We start from the raw sequence: 12183 nt of genomic DNA on the forward strand, positions 1-12183 counted from the left end.
TGGAGTTTGAGAGTTCAGGAGGGAAGTTGGTTTTTCAAGGAGTTAGACCGACTTTGGGTAGTCTTGTGATCTTGGCCGTGCAGTCTTGGAAGACGATCGAGAAGGGTCGTGGGGCAGTCTACGGTTAGCGGTATTCAGGGTGTAGAGGAGTTCGAGGATGTGTTCCAGTCATTGTAGGGGTCATCTCGGTCTAATCCTTTTACGATTTAACTGGAACGAGGGAAGACACCGTTATCGAAGGCTCCTTACAGGATGGCTTCAGCAGAGATGGCAGAGATGAAGAAGCAACTAGAGGATCTGTTGAGCAAGGGTTTCATCCGTCCTAGTGTATCTTCGTGGGGAGCGCCAGTGTTATTTGTTAGTAAGAAGGATGGAGTTTCCCCTTGTGTATTGACTATAGGGGTCTGAACCGGGTCACTGTGAAGAACAAATACCCTCTTCCATGATAGATGAGTTGTTGGATCAATTCAGAGGTGCTACTTGGTTCTCCAAAATAGATCTGGCGTTGGAATCATCAATTTCCGATAGACGAGGCAGATGTGAGGAAGACTGCATTCAGGAAAAGGTATGGGCATTCTAAGTTTGTGGTGATGCCGTTTGGATTGACTAACGCGCCAGCAGCGTTTATGAGATTGATGAACAGCATGTTTCAGGAGTTTATGGACGTGTCTATCATCATTTTCATCGACGCCATCCTGGTTTATTCTAAGAGTCCTGAGGAGCATAAATTGCATTTGAGGGCAGTTCTGGAGAAGCTGTGGGAGCAGAAGTTGTTTGCTAAGCTGAGAAAATGTAGTTTCTGGCAGCGTGAGATGGGTTTTCTGGGTCATATTGTTTCTACAGATGGGGTTTCTGTAGATCTGGAGAAGACTCAGGCTATCAGAGATTGGCCTAGATCGCATAACACCACAAAGATCAGGAGTTTCCTTGGGTTGGCAGGGTATTACAGCAAGGCACGTCGATAACTAAGTTGACAGGGAAAGATGTTCCTTTTGTTTGGTCACAAGAGTGGGAGGAGGGTTTTGCAAGCTAAAGGAGATGTTGACTACTACGCTGATGTTGGCTTTTCCAGAGCAGGGAAAACCCTATATGGTTTATAAATATGCATCCAGAGTTGGTATAGGGTGTACGCTGATGCAGCATGGGAAGGTGGTTGCCTACGCTTCGCGGTAGTTGCGGAAGCATGAGGACAACTATCCTACTCATGACTTGGAGATGACTACTGTAGTTTTTGTCCTGAAGATTATGAGCTGGTGGCGGATTCTGATTTGAAGATAACCTATCACCCTGGTAAGGCTAACTTGGTTGTAGATGCTCTAAGTCGGAAGCGGGCGGATTCGACTCAGGAGTAGGATATGGAGTCCATGGTAGGGGAGATCAGTGCATTGAGTTTGTTTGCAGTTTCTCAGGAGCCGTTGGGTTTGATTGCAGCTGATAGAGCAGATCTCCTGAGCAGGGTGCGGTTGGCTCAAGAGAAGGATTTTGGGCTGGTGAATACCTCTAAGGATGTTGATTCAGAGTATCAGGTCTCAGTTAATGGTATTATTTTGGTGCACGGGCGGATTTGTTTGCCTAAGGATGAGGAGGTGAGGCATGAGATCCTGAGAGAGGTTCGTGCGAGCATATTCTCTATTCATCCAGGAGCGACTAAGATGTACCATGATCTCAAGAGGTACTATCACTGGGTCGGGATGAAGAAGGATGTAGCTATTTGGGTCGCGAGGTGTGATGTGTGTCAGCTAGTGAAGGCTTAACATCAGGTCCCAGGTGGGTTGCTAAAGAGTCTTCCCATTCTAGAGTGGAAGTGGGATATGATTACTATGGACTTTGTGGTGGGTTTGCCAGTGTCTAGGACTTTTGATGCTATTTGGGTCATTGTGGACCAGGTGACTAAGTCAGCACATTTTTTGGCCATTAAGAAGATTGATGGAGCAGCGGTCTTGGCTAAGAAATATGTGAAGGAGATAGTCAGGTTGCATGGGGTGCCAGCGAGTATTGTGTCTGATACGGATTCCAAGTTCACTTTGGTGTTCTGGAGGGCATTTCAGGCAGAGATGGGCACCAATGTGCATATGAGTACAACTTATCATCTCCAGACAGAAGGACAGTCAGAGAGGACGATCCAGACGTTAGAGGACTTGCTGAGGAGATGTGTGCTGGATTGGGGTAGCCATTGGGCAGATCACTTGAGCTTGGTAGAGTTTGCTTACAACAATAGTTACCAGGCGAGTTCTACACTATATTAGGATTTAATTTCATTTCTTTTTGCATTTTTGATTCTATACTCTTCTACTCTACTCTATTTTTAATATAATGAAATTTTCTTTTATCTATGCTTTTGTGTTCTCTGCAATGTGATCTGAGTAGTGAAACAAAGTTTCTAGGGATGGGATAGACGATTTTGTGTTCTTGATCGGTTAGGATGTCTTAGCTTGGTTGTTTATGTTTTATAAATTTCCTTCTAAATTGGTGTTCTTAATGCTATCAACAGACTGAGAGGTTGAGATTAGATCTAAGGCGTTTTACCACCGAGAGGTATAGATGAAATGCTTGAATCAATCAATGCTAGAGATTTACTCACTTAGCCTAAGAGATTAGATGAGTAAAAGGTTTATTGACAATAATGAATCAGTTTGTATTGCCTGCTCGGTCATGTTTCTCCAATGAGAGTTGGGTATGGAAGTGATTAAGGTTGATTGTTTCTATCACGAGAGTGTTTTAACAAGATTTTAGAGATTCATTGTCTAGGGAATATTTGCTTGAGGCATGCAGGACATCCATATTGGTCAGGAACACTTAGGAGTCGATTACCCCATCCTTAAGAGCTTTCGTATTTAAATTGTTTACATTTTTATTCATCACTCAATCCCTTACCCGAACAGGTACACGATCACCTGCTTCGAGTTTACCTTCAAACTGTTCTTGCCTTCCTTCTTTACTTGATCACTCCACCCGCCCTGTACTCGAATGCTTGCATCGAGTGCTTAGGTCGTGTGGTTCTTGTTTATTTGCTTTCTTTTATTTAATTTAGGATTGTTAGATCAAACCCATTTATTGCTTGGCTTGACTTGCATAGTTCTGATCGCATCTTATCTGCTATTATAACAACCATTTGGATTGATAACCATTTGTACTACAACTGCATAGGGAATTGATACCCTGGGTGAAAATCCTGTCATCAATTTGGCGGCGTTGCCATTTGGTTGAATTTAATTTGCTATGTTTAGGATTTCAACACTTGCTAGATCAAGTTCTATAATTTACTTTTGTTAGTTACTGACTTGTTTACTTTCGTATTTCTTTGTCTTGCAATTCAGGTACAACCCGAGTACCCACCCGACCCGTCACTCGATCACCTGGATCGAGTTGACCATCATGTACTCACTCGGTCAACTGTTTATGCATGCAAACACGATCCAAAGGTAGCCAACACTTGAGTCCTTTCATTGACAACATCGACAGACCTAGGCTACTACGTCAACAACAAGTGCAGCAAACACAACCAACAACAATTGAGGAGGATATGAACGGTCCACCAGCTCCTCAAGCAAGGACCAACATAGGAGCAAGAGATGCTCCATCTACTCACACTCAAAGGAATGACATTGTGCCACATGCTGTCCAGAACAACAACTTTGAGATCAAGAGTAGTCTCACCGAGATGATACAGAGCAACAAGTTTCATGGGTTGCCAATGGAGGACCCATTGGACCATTTAGATGAGTTTGATAGGCTCTGTAGCCTAACTAAGATAAATGGAGTTTGTGAAGATGGATTCAAGCTCCGGCTTTTCCCATTCTCTTTGGGAGACAAAGCACACATCTGGGAGAAATCACTCCCCAAGGAGTCCATTACCACCTGGGAAGCATGCAAGAAGGCGTTTCTAGCCAAATTCTTCTCCAACTCCAGAACTGCAAGGTTGCGAAATGATATCTCCAACTTTGTTCAGAAGAGCAATGAGATGTTCAGCGAAGCTTGGGAACGTTTCAAGGGATACACTACCAGATGCCCTCATCATGGTTTCAGCAATGCTTCATTGCTAAGTACACTATACAGAGGAGTGGTCCCAAAGATACGGATGTTGCTGGACACCGCAAGCAATGGAAACTTCCTCAACAAGGATGTCGACGAAGGTTAAGATCTAGTGGAGAACTTGGCTCAATCTGATGGGCATTACAATGAGGAGTACGATCACACTGTGCGATCCAGTGGAGAGGAAGATGCCAAGTAAAAGAGGGACATGAAGGCCCTAAATGACAAGCTGGATAAACTCCTGAACTAGCAGCAGCATGTCCATGCCAAGATGGGGAGAGTACTTGGTTGGTAGACGTGAACTACATCAACAACCACGGAGGTCATAAAGTAGGGCACAATGCCTACATCCCCAATAATCAGTTTCTCAACCAAACCATTCCACACACTTCCTCATCCCTCGATTTAATCTCGATGATGCACCAAGTCTTGTCCACTCAAAAAACCGAGGCGGTGCAAATCAATACAAAATTCAATGACCTCGCAAGACGATTATCCACCAATTATCAGCAACTCCACTACAGATTTGATGCTTTAAGCTCTCGTATTCAGCTGGTCACATATAAATCGACTTCGACTTCAATGAGTCAGGAGTCTGCACTCGCGATAGCACTACGAAGTGGATGCAACTTACCACCTCGGGAAGCACCACCTACCATTCCTGTGGACAGCAATGATTTAGATGGGGAGGATCTCCGTGAGCCGCCCACTCCTACTCACCCACCAAACCATCCCACAAATCAACCCGACCCCTTACCCGATCACCCCACTCGGACTGATGATCGGGTTGACGTTCCCGTAACTCACCACCCACAGACAAACCAGGAGGAGAAAAACAGAAAGAGAGACGATTCGTCCCTCCACCTTATAAGCCACCCTTGCCATTTCCTGGACGGTTACGCAAGGAACTTCGTGAGAAGTACAAAGCATTGTTCGAAAAACAGATGCAGGAACTCGAGCTCCGCATGCCTCTAATGGCCGATGCACCCTGATACCGCCCTACCAAAAGTTCCTGAAGGATGCGGTGATGGAACGGCTCAAGCAAGTCCAAGGAATGGTCAAACTCAATCACGAGTGCAGTGCTATAATCCAAAGGACTGTTACACCTAAGAAACTGAGCGATCTGGGTCGTTCACATTACCTTGCTCGATTGGCCCTTTGAAGTTTGGAAGATGTCTCTGCGATTTGGGGGCATCAATTAGCTTAATGCCTCTAACTGTAGCCAAATGCCTTGGGTTTGAGAAATTCAAACCCACCGACATACAACTAGTTCTAGCAGACCGAACTACAAGGTTACCAAGTGGAGTGTTGGAAGACCTGCCGGTCAAGGTAGGATCGGTAGATGTACCAACCGACTTCGTGGTTTTGGAAATGGATGTAGGACCAAGGGATCCGCTTATATTAGGACGACCATTTTTAGCCACCGCATGAGCAATGATATATGTGAAGAACGAGAAGATCAATTTGAAGCTCGGGGAAGACCTCACTATGCAGTTTGATATTTGGGAAACTATGAAAAAGCCCACAATCGCGGGACAAACTTTCTGGATAGAATAAGTAGAAAAACTGCATGAAGAGACGTTTGAGGAAGTAATAATCGAGGATTGTTTACAAACAGCGCTAACAAAAGATAGCGAGGAGGGATTCATATACAAGGAAACGAAGCTCTATAAGGAATTGCTCGATACCTATCGGGAAGTCATCGAACCGGGGTTAAGTGAATATTCGGGGGAGGGTGAAGAGGAGAAGATGATGATGGACAACCAAAGCTTGAGCAACGCGGTAATTACCTCCTGCGTCATGTCGTGCAGCTGCTCAACACCAGACTACCCGGTCACCAACCCGATCACTACCATGACCAACACACCGAGCCAGGTGATCGAGCATCACTCCGAATCCCACCTACAAGCCTCCAATGACTCGTCCGAGTCAAGGGCGCCCAAAGTAGAACTCAAACCTCTCCCGTCTGGGCTAAGGTTTGCTTTCTTGGGACCTAACTCAACTTATTCGGTTATCGTTAATTCTAGCTTGCCTGAAAAAGAGCTGAAATTGCTCTGCACTCAGTTGAGAAATTATAGAGGGGCAATAGGCTACACTCTAGACAACATTAAGGGTATATGCCCTGATCTCTGCACCCACCGGATAAACCTAGAGGATGAATCATACTCCAGTGTAGAACCTCAGCGCTGGCTAAACCCGAACCTGAAGGAAGTGGTGAAAAAGGAAATTCTGAAGTTGCTCGATGCTGGAGTTATCTACCCCATCTCTGACAGCACTTGGGTTTCCCCGGTGCACTGCGTTCCGAAGAAAGGAGGAATCACCGTCGTCAAAAACGAGAAAGATGAGCTAATTCCCACGAGGACTATCACATGTCATCTGATGTGTATTGACTATAGGAAGCTTAATGCAGCCTCTAGGGAAGACCACTTTCCTCTGCCCTTCATAGACCAGATGCTCGAAAGGCTTGCTAACCACCCCTACTATTGTTTCCTCGACGGGTATAGTGGATTTTTCCAAATCCCTATACACCCCGCCGACCAGGAGAAAACGACGTTCACCTGGCCTTATGGTACGTTTGCCTACAAGAGGATGCCCTTCGGTTTGTGCAACGCTCCCGCAACCTTCCAAAGATTCATGACGTCCATCTTCTCAGATTTAATTGAGGAGATGGTGGAGGTCTTCATGGATGACTTTTTAGTATATGGAGCATCTTTCTCATCTTGTCTTTCAAACCTCTATAAGGTGCTCAAAAGGTGTGAAGAAACCAATCTAGTGCTGAATTGGGAAAAATGCCACTTTATGGTTCATGAAGGGATAGTCCTAGGCCACAAGATCTCAGAAAAGGGGATAGAGGTTGACAAGGCTAAAATAGAAGTGATGGTTCAACTGCAACGTCCTAAATCGGTGAAAGACGTCAGAAGCTTCCTAGGTCACGCAGGATTGTACAAGCGATTTATTAAAGACTTCTCTAAGATCGCCTGACCATTAACGCGACTCCTATGCAAGGAAGCAGAATTTATCGTCGACAAAGATTGTTTAGATGCCTTCAACAAGATAGGAAGCTTTAGTGAGCGCACCGATAGTTCAAACTCCTAATTGGGATTATCCTTTCGAGATCATGTGTGACGCATCAGATTATGCAGTAGGGGTGGTACTTGGCCAAAAAAATAGATAAAAATCTCCATGTGATCTACTATGCCAGCAGAACCATGGACGATGCCCACACAAGGTATGCAACAACTGAAAAGGAAATCCTTGCTATAGTTTTTGCGTTTGAGAAATTTCGGAGTTACTTGGTCGGATCGAAAGTGGTTGTTTACACAGATCATGTCGCCTTAAGGTACATTTACTTAAAAAAGGACACCAAACCTAGGCTCCTCAGATGGATACTACTTCTGCAAGAATTCGACATAGAAATTCTGGATAAGAAAGGAATCGAGAACGAAGTGGTAGACCATTTGTCTAGAATGAGAATTGAGGATCCACTTCCAATAGATGACTCGATGCCCAAAGAGAGACTAATGCACATCGACTTCTTGGAAGAAATGAGCCACACGATTGGGCACACGATAGCTCATTCGATCCCCGAGTCAACAGGGCTGGTCGAATTCATGGCAATCGAGTCAGCTAAGCTACCTTGGTACTCTGAATTTGTGAACTACATGGTTTGCGAGGAAATCCCTAAGGATTACGATGCTCACAAAAAGAAGAAATTCTTCAGGGATATCAACAACTATTACTGGGATGAGCTTTACTTGGACAAAAAAGGGACAGATGGCCTATTCAGACGATGTATAGCAAAGGAAGAAGTCCGAGGGGTACTAGAGCACTGTCATGGGTCCGACTATGGAGGTCATTTCGCTACTTTCAAAACCGTCCAAAAGATACTTCAAGCTGGTTTCTGGTGGCCAACCATGTTCAAGGACGCACAGCTCTTCATAACCAAGTGTGATCCATGCCAGAAAATGGGTAACATCGGTAGGAGGAATGAGAATTCTCAACAGCCGATTTTAGAAGTCGAAGTTTTCGATGTTTGGGGAATAGATTTTATGGGATCTTTCAACCCCCCCTCAAATGGAAATATGTACATCCTGGTAGCAGTCGACTATGTCTCAAAATGGGTTGAAGCAATCGCCAGCGCGACAAATGACCACAAGGTCGTTTTGAAGATGTTCAAAAACATCATTTTCCCAAGATTCGGAATCCCAAGAGTAGTAATCAGCGATGGAGGAACCCACTTCATTAATAGAGTTTTCGACGGCTTGTTAAAGAAGCATGGAGTCAAGCATAAAGTCGCAACAGCTTACCACCCGCAAACCAGCGGCCAAGTGGAGGTGAGTAATAAACCGATCAAAGAAATATTGGCTAGGATCGTGGAATCACAAAAAAAGATTGGCCATTCAAGCTAGATGATGCATTATGGGCCTACCGGACAGCCTAGAAAACACCGATTGGGCGAACTCCTTTCCAGCTTTTTTATGGAAAAAACTGTCACCTACCAGTTGAGGTAGTGATGTGTGTGGTTTTTCACTTTAAATCTTTTACCTTAAAAAGACCACACAACTGCTGAAAGTGCACAGCTACTCGGTAGTAGTATTTAAGGATCGATCACACAGAGAGAGAGTTGTTGTTTAACAGAATCTGACGGAGGTAAGTAAGGCTAGGACTCAATAAAAATAGGGTTTTGGTTGTCACGGTTGTAGCAAGCAAATGAATGTAAATAAAAGCAAGTAAAATAATAAAACAAGTGTTGGGCATTAAGGGGAATCGCAGGGGTGCAATGATCTATCTATCTAGGAAAGTTTAGGGTCAGTTTGTTTATCTAAAACTCGGACTACAAAACACTCAAGCTAACCATCTAAGATCACTACAATTCGTTACTCAACTGTCGCAGGCAACGACACATAGATCAAAGCATTTAAAACAGGTTCGATTCTAATCCGTGGAGTTCCATAGGTAAGGGGTATGTGCTTCCTATGTCTCCCCACACATCTAAGCTAGGTCAAGCAAACATGCAAGCTTTTGGCAAAGCACACACACTTTAGACAATAGTTAGTTCATGAGGCTAACTTAAAACATTAAGTAAAGACTTAGAATTAAAGCATAGAATAAACAGATTTAAGTCTAACAAACCCTAAAAATTGCCACCTAAACTAAGATCATCTCCCCCTTTTAATTTATCCCTTTAAACCCAACTAGAAAACTACTCTAGCATGTTTAAGGGAATCATCAAAGCAAGGTTTAAACAATTCATAAACATAAAAGAATAAATAGAGAAAAGGGTTTAGATATTACTTCAATGATTGTCAAACAAAGTTGTAGGATCTTCTCCCTTAGAAACAAAGTACAAAGCAAATAGAATAGAAAGAGTTAGTGGATCTCAAAGCGTCAAAGAGAGGGACGAGGGAGAGGTCTGGACGTCGGCTGCTCCTCTGGTCGTGTCTCTTGGCTGCTCTAATGATTGCACACACTAAAGCCTAGGTTTAGAAGAGTATTTATAGGGTTTTGTCTAGGTTTAGGGTTTTGTAAGGGTAGAAACGTCTTTCTCTTGTTAAGTGCATGGCAAGGGGCGGCGTAGGAAGCTTCTAGAACGGTGGTGAATACTTGGACTGGGCCGCCGTGGTGGTAGCTGTTCAGGCCTTCAATAAAAGCCCATTGGCTTGATGGTTCTTCTTAGGTCGGTTTAAGGTACGTCTCGGTAAATCGGGCATAACTTCCGGATAGGTAGATGGATTGGCTTGATTCAAATTTGAGGAGAAAGATTACTCTCTCAGCTTTCCATACACACAAGGCACGTCTAAATGTGAGTTATGGAAGTTCTTCAAACGTTGTCCGTACTGTAAGGCTCTGAAACTTTCCTAAAACGTATTTTCCTTGCCTTTTGGTCCTTTTTGCTATAAAACCTGTAATACCTTCTTGAAACCTAAAATACTTGATAATGGAAATTAAAGCCTTGAAATCATATCAAACTCTTCCTAAATGCATACTAAANAGTGGATCTCAAAGCGTCAAAGAGAGGGACGAGGGAGAGGTCTGGACGTCGGCTGCTCCTCTGGTCGTGTCTCTTGGCTGCTCTAATGATTGCACACACTAAAGCCTAGGTTTAGAAGAGTATTTATAGGGTTTTGTCTAGGTTTAGGGTTTTGTAAGGGTAGAAACGTCTTTCTCTTGTTAAGTGCATGGCAAGGGGCGGCGTAGGAAGCTTCTAGAACGGTGGTGAATACTTGGACTGGGCCGCCGTGGTGGTAGCTGTTCAGGCCTTCAATAAAAGCCCATTGGCTTGATGGTTCTTCTTAGGTCGGTTTAAGGTACGTCTCGGTAAATCGGGCATAACTTCCGGATAGGTAGATGGATTGGCTTGATTCAAATTTGAGGAGAAAGATTACTCTCTCAGCTTTCCATACACACAAGGCACGTCTAAATGTGAGTTATGGAAGTTCTTCAAACGTTGTCCGTACTGTAAGGCTCTGAAACTTTCCTAAAACGTATTTTCCTTGCCTTTTGGTCCTTTTTGCTATAAAACCTGTAATACCTTCTTGAAACCTAAAATACTTGATAATGGAAATTAAAGCCTTGAAATCATATCAAACTCTTCCTAAATGCATACTAAAACTATAGCTAAAATGGGTAAAATAATGATGTTATCAACTCCCCCAGACTTAGTGTTTGCTTGTCCTCAAGCAAATAATCAAACTAAATCATGGAAAAGAGGTTTTGAAAATACTGGGAATTCACTTATCTTTGGGTATATTGTCTTTGCACTCTTCATAGCCTTGACATTAGGAACTTCCATTTGTAATCCACCATGAGAGTCATCAACTCTCCTTGATCCCACAATTCTTTAGAGTTTCCAGAATCTCCATTGTCATCTCTTTACATAAATTAAGCAATAATAAAAAGTGAAATCTTACCATGGGAAAATCAATCAATGGCTTGCAGGCTCTCTTCAAGCCAAGACTTTCTTCATATGATTCCTTTCCTCTCCCTTTTCTCACTTCTTTTTTTTTTTTTTAATCAAAGGTGTAGGCGAATATCGGGGTTATCGGTAATTTACCTACCCCTCGCTTCCAAGCTTTGTGTGATCATTTGACTCAAGAGTAGAATAATANGGTACTTCTTCTTCCTTCTTTTTTTTTGGCTTTTCTGTTTTCTATTTTTTTTTTGTGTTTTTTTTTAAAAAAACCTGAAACTAAAATGCAAAAATATCAGTAGTAAAAGAAAATAATTCCTAAAAATAAATACTTACTAGCTTGGGTTGCCTCCCAAGAAGCGCACTTGTTTAACGTCGTTGGCTCGACTTTGGCTTGCTTTCTCAAGCAGGATGAGGAGAGTGGGTTGTCCTAAGACAAGCTCTCTTGGATCTTCCTCCATTGTAGGCATCAGGTGGCTCCTTAAGTTCATCTTCTTCTCCACACCTTCGAGTAGGTGGGTTGAATGGTTTTGCCTCATAGAAGATGTCTCCATTGATGTTGGTGAGAGTCATTCTTCGGTTAGGCCAGTCCATGACGGCTCCAGCTGTGGCTAGGAATGCTCCTCCAAGGATAAGTGGTGTAAACCTTCCTTTCTCAGCATTGATAACTTGAAAATCAGTTGGAACATTGCAGATTCCAACTCTCACATGAATGTCTCGGACCATTCCTTCGGGTATTGTGAATGAGGAGTTGGCGAGTCCTATGCGTATGTCTGAGGGTTGTAAGTGTCTCAATCCAATCTTCCTTGCAGGATCGGTTGACATGATGTTGATACATGAACCAGAATCACATAATGCATCTTCGAATTTAACACCATTGATGGAACAAGTGATGAGGAATCGGCCAGGGCTCTCCATTTTGTGTAGTGTTCGCAAATCTTCAGGTTCCAAAGCTTTTAGGAACAGATCTCTAATATCTTCTACCGATTCTCTGCTTTCCAAAAATAAACGAGAGATATCATGTTGGCACCAAGCATTCATGAAAGACGTACCAAGGGGTAAAGCTTTGACAGCTTTGTTGAACTTCTCCAAGTCTTCCTCGCTAATGCGTCTTCTACGCCATAGTTTTTGTGTTTCGGCTGGTGCGTTTGGATAGAGAGATAGTCTTGCCTCTCTAAAGTGATCCTCCACATGTTCTTCAGTAATATAGCTCTCCATGAAGAAACGCTTCAATGGGAACT

The sequence above is a fragment of the Camelina sativa genome, chromosome 18, assembly GCF_000633955.1.
Source record: "Camelina sativa cultivar DH55 chromosome 18, Cs, whole genome shotgun sequence".
Classification (NCBI taxonomy): Eukaryota; Viridiplantae; Streptophyta; class Magnoliopsida; order Brassicales; family Brassicaceae; genus Camelina; species Camelina sativa.